Below are 19,460 nucleotides of genomic sequence, written 5' to 3' on the forward strand. Positions count from 1 at the left end.
GTTTGTTACCACAGCAGGGCAACGGAGCGGCCGTGTGTATTTCAGCCAAATGTACACTACTCAGTTCAGACCTGGGAATGCCAAGTGTACGAATCATGTGAGAGTGACAAGGACTCGTAATACAACACAACCTGATGGCGGTTGCAGAGCAAGACTCCTGGGTAGGCTGGTCAGTCTGCTGGATGGCCCAGAGACACTTCCAAAGGCTTACGTGCAGGAGATGGTGAAGATGCCGAGAATAGTTGTTCCCACTATTCCAAGGGTTGAAGTACCAGTACAGGCCTTCTCGTTCGATCAGAGGTAGAAAGGGTTTCACAAAGCGACAGCAGTGAAGAGGAGCAGTCCTTCAGCGGGTCACCAGCGATTCCTCGGTTCAGCCTCGTGGTTGCAGGATACTTGGCTCCTGTATTCCTTTGTTCGTGAGAACTCAGGAGATCGACCTGGTAGTGGCGTTTCCAGCCCCCTCTTATCCACAGTTCCCTTCGCGCCAAAACGGAGGGGACCCAATGGGAGATCCGCTCATAAAACACTCACACCATATGTGGACCTTATCACGGACCACGGGGGTCCCAGGCGTTCACACCACCCTAGACTCTCTGGCGCCCAGGATGTGTATTGGGACCAGACATCCCAGCCCCCATCCTGGAGGCACACACCAGGCCTGTAGAAGCCCGCGAAAGCATCTGTGTTTTGCGGGAAAGTACATGCCCAAATAAGGAAGGCCCCGGGTCGGCTCGACCTGGGGGAGGTGAAGGGGGCAAGACGGTCAGTGGACAGGACAAAGAGCCTCGTGGTCTGGCCATTTTGGGAGCCAGGCCACCATTTTGGGCTAAGCGCGAGAAACGCGCTTAAAACGCCAAAAGGAGCTCAAAAACACAAGAAACGATCGCTGCCACCAATCCCGTCCGTGATTCACTTGCACCGTTCATTTACAATCCAAAGAGAGTATCTATGGCCTGTAGAAGACTAGAGACCCAAGAGAGCAGTAACTTAGTTTACAGTGCCCTCTTGTGCCATGTTGCGCGAAAGCTGCAACATGATAGAGAAACTATGGAAAACAACGTTTCCCGGTACTGACTGTCTTAAGGGCATGTCAGTTTCCCCGTAAGAATGGAGCGAAAGCCCAGAGGAGTGCGGCAGAAGTCTGCACTTCTCTGGCAAAGTCTAGATCATGGTGAAAAAAACAGCAAAAAGTTTAGGGGTAGGAAAATTACCCACAATTAAGAAATCTTTCCTAACACTGGAGACTCTGCGCGAAGCCATATCTGTAGAGTCACAGGGCCACAGGGAAGCCCTGAGGTTAGAACACCAGTTCCTCAGGGAGACTCTGGGTGAACTTGAGGCTTCCCGAAATTTTAGGTCAGAACAGAAGCTGGAGCAGCTCACACGTTCACTCTCAGCAGAGCTCCAGGCAACCCGTGCGGAGATCCAGGCATCACGCGAGGCCATGCAGGTAGAAATGCGGGTTACCCGTGAGGTGCTGCATGGGGATCTCCGTACCATCATCCTCCAGAACGAAACCTTCCATAACCGCATGCTTGCTGCCATGGAGGACCATACCAGGGCTTTGCGTGTGCTGCCTCCCATAGCACGGCTGTCATGATGCCTACCTCCAAGGAGCCAGGTCCGACCCAGCAACCCCAGAGGCAGGCATCATTTCCCCCAGGGAAGTGCCAGCGGGCCCAAGCTGGGGCCCTTTGGACACAGTCCTGGCGCCTTAGGCGCCAGGCTCATGTTGGACCCCTGTCCTGGCGCCTTAGGCGCCAGGCTCATAAAGCTAGACATGTGTTCAAGTGTTTTAAGGTGCACTTACCTGATGCAGACCATGCTGCTACATCCAGGCCCTCTTGAGGCCTGAATGGAACTACTTTACCTGTGGACCTACTTTCCCCTGGGTGTGGTCAAGGAAGGATACATACCTGATCGGTGGAAGGATACATACCTGGAACTTCTTCCAAAGCTATTTAAACCACGCCCGATCAGCAACTCACACTTCGCGTTGTTCTGCTCCTCGCGGCTGGATGCTCACTGTGTCAGCTCCTGCATCTGGACTTTAGCCACGCCTGTCAGCATCCTGGGTCACCTGCTAAGAGATAATTGGAGAGAAAGAAGACCTTACCTGCTAAAGCTGCATCACAGAGACTTCACACCGACGATCCTGAAAGGGAAGACATCATTTTAAAAGCATTTTGCTTCGATCGCTGCAGCGCTGCATTTCACTCACCTTTCCTGGGCACCTCCATCTTCAGCAGCGATCATCCGGATCCGCAGCCACTTCCCAGAGCCTAGAGAGAAAAAGACAAGAACACAAGGTGAGAGAAGGAAGGGAATAGGAAAAGCTCAGTTTCCTTCTAAGACTTACCTGTTGGGTCATTCCCATTTCATTTCGGGTCCTGCCGCTTCCTGGCATTCCGGACCCCGGCCCCTATAGGGAAAAAAGACAAAGACATTGAATGAGCGAATGCAAAGACATTACCTGAACGCTCATCCAGAACTTACCTGTCATTTACTGGAACTGCACGTTTCACTTCGGGTCGGCGCCATAACTCCGGCATTCCGAACCCCGGCCCCTAAGGAGAAAAAAGACATAAGTGATTAGCGCTTGCTGCAATAAGACAATGAACATTATTATAAGGCTTGAACTTTTGAACTTGCTACAGAACTCTTACAGCGCCTTACCTGAAGAGTCAAGCTTATTTGAACTCCCATCAAACCTCAATCCAGTGAAGTAACTGGGTTTCAACGCGCCCCTGCATCAGAAGCAGGGTGGAGAACTCATCCTTCCAGACTCTAAGGTGAGACTTCATGGGGAATCGAGGAAGGGTATCGTGGAGGGCTGGAAGGGAGTGGGAGGCTTGAGCATTATTCCGTCAGTAGGTAATACTCCCTTTTCACGCACAGGGGAATATTCCTGCGAGCCAGTGAGTCCATCTTCAGAGTCCTGCGCTTCACCATAGAAGAAGCATCAGCACTCGAAGCCAGACCTGCGCCTCCGTGGGAATCAGGTGAGCGTGCCAGAACGCGAAGCCTACCCATAATTTCCCACCTGGGCGCTATGGAGACTTCCGAGACAGATCAGCTGGCCCAGCTTTTGGGGGAATTACAGGCAGAAGTGCACTCAGCCCGCCAGGAGACTAACGCTCTCAAAAGGGAACTGATCCTATCTAAGGAAAGAACAGATGACCTGGCCAAAAGGTTATTGCAGGCCCAGGCAGGGCACACTCCTTTACCTAATTCCAGAGATACTTCCACATCAATGGATTTGCATAACCCGGTACAAATCAATCTACCTGGACACATGCCTTTGGCCCCGCCTGAACGTTTTGCGGGGATCCCAAGAAATTTGCCGTCTTTATGAACCAATGTCGTTTACACTTTCTATGCAGACCCGGGGCCTTCCCTAACGACCAGACCAAGGTAGCCTTTATACTATCTTACCTCAGTGGCAGTGCTGCCGATTGGTCTATTCCATTGGTAAATCAGGATGATCCCATTCTCCAGAATTTTCAGGGTTTCCAGGCCAGCATGGAAAGATTGTTTGCTCGACACTCTCAAGGACAGGCCCTTGATAACGAACTGCTATCCTTACGACAAGGTAATCAGGATCTTCTGTCCTACGTTGCCACCTTTAATAGACTGGTTGTGGAAACTGGATGGCCAGAAAACAAAAGGATCACATTGTTTCATCGAGGCCAGCGCGGAGAGCTTAAGGATGTTCTACCTCAGATAGTAGATCCACCCCAGGTCTGCGCAGACTACATAGAATTGGTGGTTCAACTTGATCACAGACTTCAAAATAGAAAAGCAGATCGGTTCAAGTACGAAACCCGAGTACCGATCAAAACCCACGCTAACTCCAAGAGTACCGACGTATCCGAACCTATGCAAATCGGCAGTGTTAAAGGACCATTAACACAGAAGGAATGAGAGACAAGGCGGCAAATGCAACTTTGCCTGTATTGCGGGACTTCCGGTCACTTTCTTCGAAATTGTCCGGTTAAACCACCGAAGAAGGTGGTTGGAGCCACTGATAACGATTTATTGACACCTGATTCGGGAAACGACCTAGCCCGACAAGCGTAGGGGTCCGCTTGCCGAGCTTGAAAACAAACTCTTTGACCTCGCATTTTGTCATGCCAATGGTGCTAGTGGACCCAAAACAGCCTCAGCTGTTGCATGCTATAAAAGCATACATCGACAGTGGAGCTATTGGAAATTACATAGACCGTGAATTGGCTTCCAGGATTAAGCTCCCTCTCCGCCCGAAAGTAACCCAAGATGTCATTACTATAGTAGATGGAACCGAAATTGCCTCAGGGCCTGTAACGCATTCCACTGTTGAAATGACACTGGTGGGTCAGGATGGACATCGGAAAGCAATCATGTTTGATGTGATCAAGGCCCCACAATTTCAAGTAATTCTTGGAATTCCTTGGTTAGAAACACATAATCCCAGAATCAACTGGTGAGCAAAGAAGATAAGTTTTCCTGATTGTGAACCAACTTGTTACCCAAGAAATCCAGTTATGGGTCTAGCCTCAGCAACTTCCACCCCTGTACAGATACCGTCTGAATACCAAGAATTCCAAGACGTTTTTCAGAAGGAACAGGCTAACACGTTACCTCCCCATCGGTCTTACGATTGCCAAATTGATCTGGTACCCAATGCTCAACTACCTTGTAGTAGGATTTATGCTCTTACGGAACCTGAGAACCTACATTTGCGTCAGTATTTAGATCAGTACCTAGCCAATGGTTTTATTCGCCCGTCCAAGTCTCCTGTCTCCTCAGCTCTGTTCTTCGTGCCGAAAAAAGAGGGCGACCTTAGAACATGTATAGACTATCGCGCCCTAAATCAAATAACGATTAAGAATCGTTATCCTCTGCCCCTGATCCCTGAGCTTATCGAGCAGGAGAAAGACGCTTGTGTGTACACCAATTTAGATCTCCGAGGAGCTTATCACCTGGCGCGTATAAAAGAAGGCGACGAGTGGAAGACTGCATTCCGCACCAAATTTGGGCTCTTCGAATATCAGGTGATGCCCTTCGGTTTGTGCAATGCACCTGCCGCCTTTCAGTACTTTATGAATGATGTTCTTCGGGAACTTATCAACGTCTGTGTCATTGTTTATATTGACGACATCCTGGTGTACTCCTCTTCAGAATCCGATCACAGAAAACATGTTAGGGCAGTTCTTGAGAAATTGTGCCAGCACAGACTATTTGCAAAGCTCGAAAAATGCGTTTTTCATAAAACAGAAGTGGAGTTTCTCGGATTTATCCTGACACCTCAAGGAGTCCGAATGGACTCGCGAAAGGTGGACGCCATCCTCAAATGGCCATCTCCTAGCTCGGTGAAGGGAGTTCAGAGCATGCTCGGCTTCGCCAATTTCTATCGAAGATTCATCCCGGAATTTTCCCGAACAGTCCAACCCATCACAGCTCTCCTAAAGAAAAACAAACGCTTTGAATGGACTCTTGAGGCCGAACAAGCCTTTCAGGACCTGAAAACCAAATTCACCTCTGCACCTATATTGAAGCACCCGCACCCAGATCTCCCTTACATTGTGGAAACCGACGCATCCAGTTCGGCCATGGGAGCTGTCCTGTCGCAAAGAGACCCAGAAACTAACCAACTACACCCTGTGGCCTTTTGGTCCAGGAAATGTTCTCCTCCTGAAATCAACTACGCAATTACCGACAAAGAGTTACTGGCTATTAAATTTGCTTTCAAGGCTTGGCGTCACTACCTTCTCGGGGCAAGACACACCATCACCGTAATTACGGACCACAGAAATTTACAGTATTTAAAGACGGCCAAGGCTCAATCTTCACGACAACTCCGATGGGCTCTATTCTTTGCGGAATTTGATTTTGTAATTACCTATCGCCCTGGCTGCAAGAATGGTAAAGCGGACGCCTTATCCCGGATTGGCATGGAAGAACCCAATTCGAGTTTAGAACCTTTGCCAATCATACCAGAACAAAGAATCTTAGGCCTAACTTCATTGCAAACTATTGAGGACATCCAAACGCAAGTAAAACAACTTCTAGACTCTTCAGCCTTACTGGAATGGAGTCAAAAGGGTCCTCATTACACCGTTAAGGATGACTTACCCTACTTCCAGGAGCGGTTGTTTCTGCCTAATAAAGAATTGCAAGGACTTGTTATTGCCCATCATCATGAATCTTTAATGGAAGGACACCCTGGTATCGCTAAAACGGAGGAAAAAATCAAACGCCACTTCTGTTGGCCTTCTTGGAGAAAAGATGTCTTTTGTTTTGTCTTGCGGAATTTGCGCCCAAAACAAGGGTCAAAAGAAAAGGCCAGCCGGCCTACTTCAACCCTTGGATATTCCACCGGCACCATGGCACACCTTGTCAATGGACTTTATAACTGACCTGCCTCCTTGTGCTGGTTACAACACTATCCTTGCAATTGTGGATCTATTCTACAAAATGGCCCACTTTATCCCTTTAAAAGGTTTGCCTTCAGCTTCCACCTTGGCCAAGGAATTTCTGGAGAATATAGTTTGCATACATGGTTTCCCTTCCATATTAGTCTCGGATCGTGGAAGTCAATTTATCTCCCATTTTTGGAAGAAGTGTTGCCGACTAGCACAAATAGATGTGCGGCTATCCACCAGCCACCACCCCCAGACCGACGGACAAACCGAGAGAACCAATCAGACTCTCGAGCAATATCTTCGGTGCATGTTACACCAATCCGAGTTAAATTGGAAAGACATCCTTTGGATCGCAGAATATGCATACAACAATTCAGTGCTTTCTGGAACCGGACAAACTCCTTTTTATACTTTGTATGGTCACCATCCTCGGACCTCTGATCTAGATCCACCTCCGACCCTGGAAATGCCCGCAGTAAATCATCTGCATTCCACAATAACCCAAGCCTTCAAAGAAGCTGCAACTCATTTACAGCAATCCAAGAAAAAGTATAAAGAAAACGCTGATTTGCACCGAAGTAAAACTCCTCCTTACCAAGTAGGAGATCAGGTATGGCTAGCAACGAAACATTTACCCCTCAAGGGCCCGCGAACTTTCAATCCCAGATTCATAGGACCTTATCCCATCAAGGCTATAATCAATCCCGTGGCCTTTAAACTGGATTTACCGTCTAACATGCGTATTCATCCAGTTTTTCATGCATCACTTTTGAAGCCAGTACAACCAGGGACCCGACTGTCCAAGCCTCCAGACCCAGTTCAAATTGAAGGGGAATTAGAATTCGAAATTAAAGACATTTTAGACTCCAAGGTGTTAAAGTCCAAACTCTTCTATCTTGTTGACTGGAAGGGATATGGACCTCAGGAGAGATCGTGGGAGCCTAGTAACCATGTTCACGCACCTCGATTAATACAAAGGTTCCACCGGAGATTTCCGAACAAGCCAAAACCCCCGGAGGGAACAACCTTGGGAGGGGCCTTGAGGGGGTGTACTGTCATGATGCCTACCTCCAAGGAGCCAGGTCCGACCCAGCAACCCCAGAGGCAGGCATCATTTCCCCCAGGGAAGTGCCAGTGGGCCCAAGCTGGGCCCCTTTGGACACAGTCCTGGCGCCTTAGGCCCCAGGCTCATGTTGGACCCCTGTCCTGGCGCCCTAGGCGCCAGGCTAATAAAGCTAGACATGTGTTCAAGTGTTTTAAGGTGCACCTACCTGATGCAGACCATGCTGCTACATCCAGGCCCTCTTGAGGCCTGAATGGAACTACTTTACCTGTGGACCTACTTTCCCCTGGGTGTGGTCGGGGAAGGATACATACCTGATCGGTGGAAGGATACATACCTGGAACTTCTTCCAAAGCTATTTAAACCACGCCCGATCAGCAACTCACGCTTCGCGTTGTTCTGCTCCTCGCAGCTGGACGCTCACCGTGTCAGCTCCTGCATCTGGACTTCAGCCACGCCTGTCAGCATCCTGGGTCACCTGCTAAGAGAGAATTGGAGAGAAAGAAGACCTTGCCTGCTAAAGCTGCATCACGGAGACTTCACACCGACGATCCTGAAAGGGAAGACATCATTTTAAAAGCATTTCGCTTCGATCGCTGCAGCGCTGCATTTCACTCACCTTTCCTGGGCACCTCCATCTTCAGCAGCGATCATCCGGATCTGCAGCCACTTCCCAGAGCCTAGAGAGAAAAAGACAAGAACACAAGGTGAGAGAAGGAAGGGAATAGCAAAAGCTCAGTTTCCTTCTAAGACTTACCTGTTGGGTCATTCCCATTTCATTTCGGGTCCTGCCGCTTCCTGGCATTCTGGACCCCGGCCCCTATGGGGAAAAAAGACAAAGACATTGAATGAGCGAATGCAAAGACATTACCCGAGCGCTCATCCAGAACTTACCTGTCATTTACTGGAACTGCACGTTTCACTTCGGGTCGGCGCCATATCTCCGGCATTCCGAACCCCGGCCCCTAAGGGGAAAAAAGACATAAGCGATTAGCGCTTGCTGCAATAAGACAATGAACATTATTATAAGGCTTGAACTTTTGAACTTGCTACAGAACTCTTACAGCGCCTTACCTGAATAGTCAAGCTTATTTGAACTCCCATCAAACCTCAATCCAGTGAAGTAACTGGGTTTCAACGCGCCCCTGCATCAGAAGCAGGATGGAGAACTCATCCTTCCAGACCCTAAGGTGAGACTTCACGGGGAATCGGGGAAGGGTATCGTGGAGGGCTGGAAGGGAGTGGGAGGCTTGAGCATTATTGCGTCAGTAGGTAATACTCCCTTTTCACGCACAGGGGAATATTACTGCGAACCAGTGAGTCCATCTTCAGAGTCCTGCGCTTCACCATAGAAGAAGCATCAGCACTCGAAGCCAGACCTGCGCCTCCGTGGGAATCAGGTGAGCGTGACAACGGCCACCTCCTGATGTAGCAGCAAAGGGTGAAGAGAGCAACAGCAGTTCTCCCACAGTAGCGTAGCCATGCAGGCCATGAGCCCATGGAGGTATTTTTTTTTCTCAACATCCACGCAGGTGGGTGTTGGGGTGCACCCTGTCCTCGAACCTCCTGGGTGGCCTCCCCCCGGTCCACACATAGCCATTTTTGAATTTTTTTTTAACAGTATATTGCCTTGTGTGGCTCCAGTGGGCATCCACTATGTATTCCAGTTGGGCACATGCAGGCTTGTCCTGTCTTTGGTTTAGATGCTTGAGTTCCTGACACACACACCCCTCCTGCTTCCCCTTTCCATGGGCTTGCAAAGGGTGTGACCAAGTGACAGTAACTTACACAGTGGCATTGGGCTCCCATGAGCTGTGTGGGCAGTCTGTAGTCAAAACTGTGTGTACATCCCTAGTGGGGATTGTTGTTGGATTGAACACTGCATGGTGTATTGATATGTGCTTGTGCATCCATGTCTTTCTCCTTATTCACATGTACCTTCTTCATGTCTTCACAAGGCCGTCTCCTTTGCAGATGCAGTTCATGTTGTATGCAGTACACTGACACATTTGCCTGACAGCAACACTCTGCAGTTGGAAGGTGTGGATGTGCTGGCTTAGTCAGGTTGTGAGACTTGCACTACTTTGATTTTGTACTGTCATATTTTACCACTGTTTCATCCTGTGTTGCTGTTTTGCGTTACTGGTAAGTATTTGTTCATGTGTGCTGTTTCTTATTGATTACTGGGAGCATATTGTCTGTGGCCTGTTTACATTTGGGACAGTGCACTTTGTGACACTTGTGTCATGTGTTGTGCATTCATTTGGTTGCTTTCACATTGCATGACATGCCATGGTGTGTTGGGTAGCTGAGATGAGGAGGGGTTGGGTGACATGGCACTATTTTCATGTTGTATTTTGCAAGGGTGTAGTCATTCATGCTGCATGAATGTGTGTCTTTTTGTGACACAGCATTGGTTGTCTTTAGGTAGGTAGGGATGCACACAATGTAACACTTCCAGTTCACCAATCCCAGGCTGGTATGGTTGTGACAGTTGACTGTCCCTTATGTCATCATCATTGATTGTCAGCTGGTATGTGCCAGGGCTGTGTGCACTCCACAGGGGTACGATTTCAGGGGTAGGATTTTAGGTGAAGTAATTAGCCACCAGCTGGGTACGGGCTGCCTCACCATGTGCCCTTTCACCTCCCATGCGCAGCGGCCGTGCATGTGGTTGGGGATGTGGGGGCACCACCATGTCCACCCACAGGCCCCGGCGGGTTGCAACGTTGTGAAGGACACATGCTGCTATTATGATCCTGCACACTACTGGGGGCGCGTATAGCAGCTGCCCACCAGAGCAGTCAAGGGACCGAAAGCGTGACTTGAGCACTCCGAATGTGTGCTCCACTATGCCCCGGGTTGCAATATGGGCTGTGTTGTATCTTACCACAGGTGGTGTGGTGGGGTTCCGAATTGGCGTCATCATGTGGGTGCTCAGAGGGTAGGCACTGTCCCCTGGGGAGGTGATGATGGGTATCATTAGTGGGGTTGTCACATTACTCAGTATCTGACATGCATGCATGTGCAGAGGCATTTATACTCACCAATAAGCCATGGATCACCATGCTGCCCAGCTTCTAGGTCCCGGTTTAGGGGTGACATTCTGAAAAGGAAACTGTCATGAGTGGACCCTGGATAGTTGGCATATACTGAGGTGATGATTCCCTTGGCATCACATACTACCTGCACGTTGATGGAATGCCAGTGCTTGCGGTTTCTATAGATGTGTTCAGTTGCCCTGGGAGGACGTAGAGCCACATGGGTGCAATCAATGGCACCTAGCACTTTGGGGAAGTGTGCCACCCTGTAAAAGTCCTGGACAGCAGCCTGCCTTTCTGCAGGTGTTCCGGGCATGTATATGTGCATGCGGACTGAGGAGCGTGCAGACATGATGGCCAACACCTGGTGTAGGCAGCGTGACTGCGTGGCCTGTGACACCCCCCCACTATGGCACTTGTCCGCTGAAATGAACCAGTAGCCAAGAAGTGCAGTACATTGAGCACCTTTTCCAAGGGGCTCAGTGCTTGGGAGCACAGGGTGGGTGATGTGAGGTCATCCTCCCACTCACTCACCAGGTCGAGTATTATGTGTGGTGGAAACCTGTACCTCCCATACACCTGGTCATCAGGCATCCCAAAAAGGCTGGTCCTGGGTGAAAAAATGTGGGGCCTGGCTATCCTCCTCCTCCTGCGGTGTCCCATGACCACTGCTGCGAGGAACGGTATATTCATCGTAGCATCTGAGCTTGTTTGTTGTTTGCGCGCACTTTTATGCTGCAAGGGGCCACATACGCCTGCTTCCTGCTGGTGTACGTGTTTCCGGATTAGCGCGTCTTTTTTGGTGCACGCGTTTCCCCTGTTCGATTCCATGAATACGTGTTGTAGGCGCGCGTGTGGGCGTTGCGAGCATTTACCTCCTGTACTTCCCCCGTAACGCCCACATTTTCACGCGTTGTTCCCATTCTGTGTGTTATGCCCCGTGTTACACCCACTTTTGTTGTGTGCGCTGCGCTTTGCGAGCTTTCACTGTGCGCATAGCGCACACCGTTTGATGACGTGTGCGCCCGCGTGCGTCACCCACGATTTTAGCGCACATCCCAGGATTTACACGTGCACTGACTTCCATGAATCGATGTGCGCGGCTGTGGCACGCTTGCGCTGCGATTTTCAAGCTTGCGCTGCCATTTTCGGCGCACATTGATTCCATGAATCGGCCTGAGAGTCTCTTAGAAACATGGCAAGCATGCTAGTGACAGAGCATGCGCATATATGTGCCCCCTCTCCTCAGAGTGAACCACGTGCAGAAGCAGACCACGGCACGGGGTTAGACAGTTGCGATAACACCAGGATCACTGACATGCATTTGGAAAAGCACGGTTCGGGACAGCCTTAAAGAAGGGTCGGTCAATGTTAATGTTAAAGGTTTTTGTACCGCGCACCCATGTTGAAGCAGAAAGGTGGCCAGGTCTGTCAGTGCAGCTGGGAAGCTGCAAATCTATTCAAAAACAACAGTGCGAAACAACAGATCGAGATAGCAGAGGCTGTCTCCGTAGGTGGGCCCTAAAGATTATTTCCTTTCGGAATTCTGTTTATTTCGAAATGAATTCATAAAGCAGTTTGACAGAATATAGCACAAATTAAATTACATTTCATTACAATCAAAGATTCAGTTATATTGCATTGGGGGAAAAACCTCAACAAGACTCAACGAATAATGTCCATAATATACATATAAATGGCTTAAAGCAGTTAGAAACACAGCAGCCGTAGACATTCAAATTGACGTTGTTAACCAAAGATTGTATCAACTCGGCACACAGTGATGCAACATTTCGAAACATAAAAATTCATGCAACTAATATTAAATATCTAATCTGGATAGACAGGAACTCTTTGAAAACAATCATTACACCAAGCATTATAGGATTTGTGGTAAAATAGAATAAGGAGATGGACAACTCATCATGGTTTGACTCAAAATGTGCTTCATTGTATTTCCAACACTGTATACAAGTCCCTATAACTCGGATCCCTATGCTAAGAAAAAGAAAGACACAGGGCTGTACGTCAGGATGTCGTTAACACAGTTTGTTGGCCATCTAGAAGAAATTCTAATCTAGCCCGAACCTAAATGTATGACTAATGAAGAAAATAAGAAACTAAAGAAAGCACAAAAGCCTCTTGCGTCCTCTTGCCCAAGTCGGAAACCTGTGGCTGGTTTCTGACCCTTCCTCAAGGTTCTCGGGAATAGAGAATGTGTCTCTGAGCGGACTTTTGTCTCCAGCAAATGTCTATGGGCTTCTTGCCCCAATTCGTTTTTCCGATTAAATAGCTCAACATGTTCTTTCGGGCTTCCTGCCGGTTTGTTAAAGAAAGGGTTAATGTCTCTAGGCCACTTGGCCTGCTATTCAATGTCACTCTTCTATGAGGAAAAGTCCTTACAAAATTTCTTGAGTAGCAGGGCATTGTACAATCTTGTGCAGAATCCTTTTGGTTCCTATCCCTCCCTCGGTCTGGGTTGTGCAACCTCTCTTGGTCTGGCCTCTGGGAGCCCCCATCTGGACCTTCAGGTCTCTCACCACCTCCTGGGCTCTCTGGTTTCGCACCCTCCTCATAGGGTATTCGTTCCCTCAGTCCTGCATGGGAATTTTTGTCTTTCTGTATCTCTCGGTTTATCAGCCCTGCTTGGGTTATTTGGGGCCTCGCCCCAGTTCAGATCCTCTCTTGCTTCAGCCCTTCATGGGCTGTTCAGATTTGTGGAGGTTGTAAGGGCTGCCCACACATCCTCCACATTAGCTAGGTTTTGCATTGGACATGGATATCACATACTTCTCAGTTAAGTGTTAATGCAGTCGTATATACAGTGCGCAACACATGCACTTAAAATAAGTTGTCACTATTTTCTTTGCCAATGCTTATTGTAAAGAGTTTGCTATTAGTGATCCTGAAGCTTGGAAGTAGCCCTGATAGGAATTGTCTGCTTTTCTCTACAGGTTTTACTATAGTAGAAGTCTGCCCATTGCCCTGCATTTGCCGAAGTGCCTGCTTATGATTACTTCACGAATGTGCCTACAATTCCTGCAGCAAAATCAGTCTATGGTCACAATCGGTCACATTGCAGTGTCGGCCAAGACCCTGTGAGTGCATAAAGAGTGGATTTCAAACCCTTCTGGAACTGTGAGTAGAGCATTTAAAATGACTTGGATACATTTTGAACACAGTCCACGGACTGGTAATTTCTTCTTCTATATCACAAGATCTGTTAGCCCAATCGTTCCTCCTTTCAGAAGAAATGCATGCCATGTTAAAAGCTATAGTGCACCAACATTTCTTGTAGTAATATATGCTTGCTCCTTATACAACGAATGTCAACACAGTATCATGGGCAGGTGTAGTGGCATCTTCACAGTTGCTTGGAAATAGATGCCACAGTTCTGACAGTTGGTAATGAAGTGTTGCCCACAATGTATGATTATTAGATGTTCATGATGACGGAGATGAAGCCTCTGGCGAAGTCCAGAGCACAGGGATTGTTAGAAGAAGCTGCACCGCGTAAGGGTATTGTCACCCTTGAAATGTGTGGTTTTGATGAATTGGCTTCTGCCCTGCAGGAGTACGAGGATGAGTAGAGGCAAAATAGCCCACTCAGCCCTCACACTCTTACAAACCTAGAGCCAGCCCAATCATAAAGGATAAAACAGGCACAGCAACAAGATATACCCCCTTTGCCTTCTGTTGTAACGTGGGCTGAGGGAAGGCTATACTCGGGTGTGAATGTTGTTTGGTAGCAACCCAAACAGTGAAGTGTGAAAGTCCAAAATAAAGGAATGTTCAGTCAAGGTTCTATAAAAATATATGCACTTCAATTAAACACCCCATGTACAATAATAACTAAGTAGAAAAACACCACTCAAAACCTTCTCCCAAGGAAAGAACACATAATAAGCAAAAATAGCAGATGCAGCACTTTTGGTAATGCATCAGGGGTGAAAGGCAAGCAAAAGCAACATGTTCTTGAAAAGGTATAAATATTTGTGAGCACAAAAGTTTCAAAATGACCTAACCAGTCTCTAGGGCCCAAGAATGGACCAAGAGGGCAGTTAGCATTTCTTGGTGTTTCGGCAGCACCAAACAAGACTTCTTGACGCTGTACAAAGATTGGGAGACCGCAAAAGGCAGAAACATAGGGTCCTGCTAGTTCAAATTTGCTGAACAGTTCTTGAAACAAGCTCCAAGCATGTCAATGGTGAAAAACACTATGGTCCAAGATGTCCTGTCTGTCAGGGTGCTGTGAGTCCCAATCCAGGGACTCAGGACAAGATATGTCCTTGTTCTCGGACTCCCAAACACAGGGAGGCTGGCACACAAAGGCAGGGGGGCTCCAACATGGTGAGGTCCTGGGTACCACTGTTGCTGGCAGAGTGTTAAGCCCTGTTCCAGGTGCATATCACCCCCAATGTTCCCTTGGTATGATTAGGGGACAGAGATTACTTCTGCCTTGGAACCCTGCCTTCACCTCACAACTGGAGGACTTTAGAAAAAGGCCTGCTTTGATCCAAAGATGATTCAAGATGATTCCTAAGATGATTTAGAGAAGTAGTGGGAGGCCCATTCTTTTATAGGAAAAAGTCTCCAGGTGAGTGGACTAAAGCTAGCCTGCTTTAGGGCTCCAATCCTTGCACTTGAAATTAGTGGACTTTGACATTCTGACATCACACCCAAAGTGCTTTGTGCTACAGGAAGCGGAGGTGACAGGAAAGAAAGGCAGAGAGAAGCAAAGTGGCAGAATTTGCCCCAAATTGCACATATCTCTCCCTGGCTATACTAACTCTGCCCATTTCCTTCTTAATATAAATACAGCCTTTAGAAATGCAGCCCCCTGGTATGAGGCCTGGCTCTTTGTGAATGGGTGTGCCTTTTGAGTCCTGTTCCCAGGCCAGCGTCCGTCCGTGGAGTGGCAGTCCTGGGGGAATGGGTGTTAACAGCCCTTACAAAGCAACAAAGAGAAGCAATTCCCTAAGGCTACAGTCCTGTCAGTGAACAGGTAGGAACCCACATAATCCTTTCACAGCTGAACTGGGCCCACAGGGCTGATACATGTGCGAAATTAAATTGGATGTGACTGTAATAATGAGATGAACATCATCCACCATACCCTAACTCAGGTGTGGCTTCTGTTTAAAGATTATTCTGCCACCACGAGGTAGACCCATAATTATAGGGTTTTGGAGAAGGGGTGCATATTTTAAATGCAGCCCCTGCACCAAAGAGACTTGGGTGCCACTGCAGCTGCCAAGAGGGCACCTATGACCTCTGAACCTGCTCTGTGTCATTGATAGAGGAGGTACTGCGAATCAGGATACTGATGAGGTATTACTCAAATTGACTGCAACAATTTGAATGAATGGTAGATTTGACAGAATTCGGTCGCTACCATTAGTTTCAATTTTTGTGATCAATTTGAATCCAAAAATCCCAAACATGAACACCAGGGATTGCAGGGGGTGTCCCTGCTCCCCATGTTCGGTATCTTTTGATTCTGGGTTGCAGGGGTGTCCCCTGCATCCTTAACATTGGCGGTAGGGGGAACAATAATTGCTCAGGCCCCCATTTTTAATGAATGGTCAAAAAGGGGGCCTAAGCAATTACACTGTGGGCAGCCCACCCGCGAACAAAACATTTGCGTGCAGACAACCCATGTCCTTCTGATCCAGCAGGGCAAAAGTACACACTAGGCTTGTGGCATGAAACTTATGACTGGGGAATCTTATTAGCAGATTTCCCTTTCAGAGATGGAATTACCCACATCATTGTATTGCTGCATATTCAAATGTTATCTTAATGCATTGATGTTAGTCTCAGGTGGTTGGCGACAGGTATGCTAAATTACGTAGCTAGTAATAGCCACTATGCATAACTCAATTCATTACTGTCCTAGTCCTGGCCTTGTGAGGGGTGCTGCTCCCAAAACAAGTCCCCATATGCCCCTGTTAGGAAAAACTTTTCAACCCACCCCTTTCCCATAAAGAATTTTAGAGGGCAATAATTTTGTAATTGCCAAAGCTATACATGTGTGCTGTTGTTCTATGTGCACTGGCATGAGGGAGGAGGTTTGTAGGAATGGGAGAAAAGGGTATAATGGCAATATTTATGTTTAAACATCTTACCAACTTACGAATATATATACATTTTTTTTTATTACAAAGTTGGTTTAGTTGTAATACAACTTTTACAACATAGAAAAGAATAATTAGTTTCATCTATTACATTTTTAATTACCTTTAAAACCAACCAAATACATTTTCATGATATCATATAAAATGTCGATTAATCTTCATCTCGAGATATATTAGATTCATCTGTAGTCTTCTATTTCACTAATCAAAGGGTAATTATCATAACAATCAAACCATTACTTTTTGGCATTTTCATTCTATAGATATGTTGTTTCAATAAAATTCTATAAAATGCATCGTTCTTACACTTCTCCCTGAAGTATTCAAAAATTTCAAGGACTTCATTTGTACAATTACATTATATTTTCCAAATTTGCTTGACTTCACTCCTAAATAGGAGCCACTTGACAATTCGAGATAATAGGCATTTAGACCTACTACTTTGACATGTCTTTCATGGGCAAACATTTCTAGAGCTCCAATTTACGTAGATACCTTATAGTTGGCAAGTTCACTGAGATACATTGCGCATTAAAGACTAATTCCCACATAGAGTGTTTTGTTAAAGTACAATACTTAGATAATAGTCCATGAAAATACTCATATCTCAAAATTTGCAAGCTTGGGCACTCGACAATCAGATGTTTTAGAGTCTCAATACTTCAGGTATTTTACAAAAATGACATGATTGATCATAAGGAGATTTTACCTTAGTGGCTATCAAAGATCTAGTTGCCCACAAGTTGTTAGGGATAATTCTCTGTTAAGGCTAATTTCCCAAACCTAGTGAGTCCCCCAGCAGCTTTGCTGGATTTTTGGGGTTTATTTTTTTCTCCTGCTAAGAGTGAGACGCTTTTTCTGCCACTCTTAGGCATGATTTGAGAATGTCCTTTGACTATGCAATGTGTTTTATGGGATATGGGGTCTTTTACTCCATAGGGCATCATGTTTTATTTTGGTATGTGTGTTACACAGCACCCTCAGTGCAGTAACACAGGGGTGTCATAGTGACCCCCAAACATAGACTCCATACCCTGGGACTGACTACTGTCTCCCAGGGCATGTAAAGTCACCACTGGCTTTACTAGTCTCAAATTGTGAACAGAACCAGTACAAACCATCATATTGTGGAAGTACTGGTAGGGCTAATTCGATTGCCCCTGGGTCTGTTTTCCAAGGGGGCACTGTCCAGTCCCCCCTTATCGAGTTTCTGGTTGGTGGCAGTGGATACCACGCAAAATATTCCACCTGCATATTTCCTATGGAATTTCCCCATTCATTTTAAACGCACCACTTTTTGGTGCAATGTTAAAGATACCGCCAGGTTATTTATTTAATATTTATTCCCCGGTTGGGTCTTTATGCCAGGACTCGGTTTTAAAATGGCGTTTGTGTTCGCCTCTGAAACTCTAACCCAAGTGGAGCCCTTTGTTCCACTTTTGGGCAGGCTTCTCCACAGAAGCCCTCCAAATGGTGCCACTCTGTCTGGGGTCAACAGGATGTGTGGGAGGGGGATTAGGCACCCTGGACTGAGTTGCCTTGGCAACTCAAGTCGCACTCTTGTGTGATTGGCCCAGTGGTGAGCCGCCCAGCTCACCACTTAGCATGTTTGAGTGATAGCTAGGCTGATGAATGGGGGTTCTGCTGCATAAAAGCAGGGCTTTGGGGACTGGAACTTCAGAAGTCGCCACAGGACCTAAAGATTCCGAAGAGGAGAGAAGCTGAGCCATCTACAACGACGGCACCACCGGTGGAGCCCTGCTGTACGAACTCACCACTTCCCCAACGACAGAGGAGTTCTTCCAGGAGCGTCTTCTTCCCTTTGAGCTGGTGGGACCAACCAGTTCACCTTCTTCACCTTCCTGGATCGTCTCGTGGTCGAATCGCCCGTGCCAATCACCCCAGTTGCCGGAAAGCCACGCTCCACCACTACCGCAAATAAAAGGGTCGCACCTTTTAATCGGGAAACTCAGCGGCTGGTTTCTTCCCTGGCAGTGCAACCTCCTCCTTTGTTCCACTTTTGGGCAGGCTTCTCCACAGAAGCCCTCCAAATGGTGCCACTCTGTCTGGGGTCAAAAGGATGTGTGGGAGGGGGATTAGGCACCCTGGACTGAGTTGCCTTGGCACCTCAAGTCGCACTCTTGTGTGATTGGCCCAGTGGTGAACCGCCCGGCTCACCACTTAGCATGTTTGAGTGATAGCTAGGCTGATGAATGGGGGTTTTGCTGCATAAAAGCAGGGCTTTGGGGACTGGAACTTCAGAAGTCGCCACAGGACCTAAAGAATCTGAAGAGGGGAGAAGCTGAGCCATCTACAACGATGACACCACCGGTGGAGCCCTGCTGTACGAACTCACCACTTCCCCGACGACAGAGGAGATCTTCTTCCAGGAGAATCTTCTTCCCCTTGAGCTGGTGGGACCAACCAGTTCACCTTCTTCACCTTCCTGGATCGTCTTGTGGTCGAATCGCCCGTGCCAATCACCCCGGTGGCCGGATAGCCACGCTCCACCACTAGCGCAAATAAAAGGGTCGTACCTTTTAATCGGGAAACTCAGCGGCTGGTTTCTTCCCTGGCAGTGCAACGACCTCCAGCTTTCTTCCTCGTCGAGATCATCTCTTCCTCTGGTTGAAGCCATGACTTGCACCCGCTGCCAGGAACAACTGCCACCACTGGAGCTTCCTCACCATTTCAGGTACTGTGTCCCGCCTGGTCTCCCTTGCAACAGATTGTCCAAGGTGTCCCGTAAATCCTTGACTTTCTAACTGGGTTGACCTCAGACCTGCTAACTTTGCCTTTCTGAACTGATCCA

General features: G+C 47.7%; 1 protein-coding gene across 1 annotated transcript in view; it reads left to right on the forward strand.

Moving 5' to 3' along the window:
• Window positions 1-19,460, forward strand: part of TMEM45A (transmembrane protein 45A) — a 468,453-nt gene that overhangs the window by 115,784 nt on the left and 333,209 nt on the right. The window contains exon 2 of the mRNA XM_069639307.1: window positions 13,466-13,649. The gene's annotated coding sequence lies outside the window, so the exon portion shown is untranslated. The remainder of the gene's footprint in view (window positions 1-13,465; window positions 13,650-19,460) is intronic.

This window comes from Ambystoma mexicanum, chromosome 7q (assembly GCF_040938575.1).
Source record: "Ambystoma mexicanum isolate Mex_15411 chromosome 7q, UKY_AmexF1_1, whole genome shotgun sequence".
Taxonomy (NCBI): Eukaryota; Metazoa; Chordata; class Amphibia; order Caudata; family Ambystomatidae; genus Ambystoma; species Ambystoma mexicanum.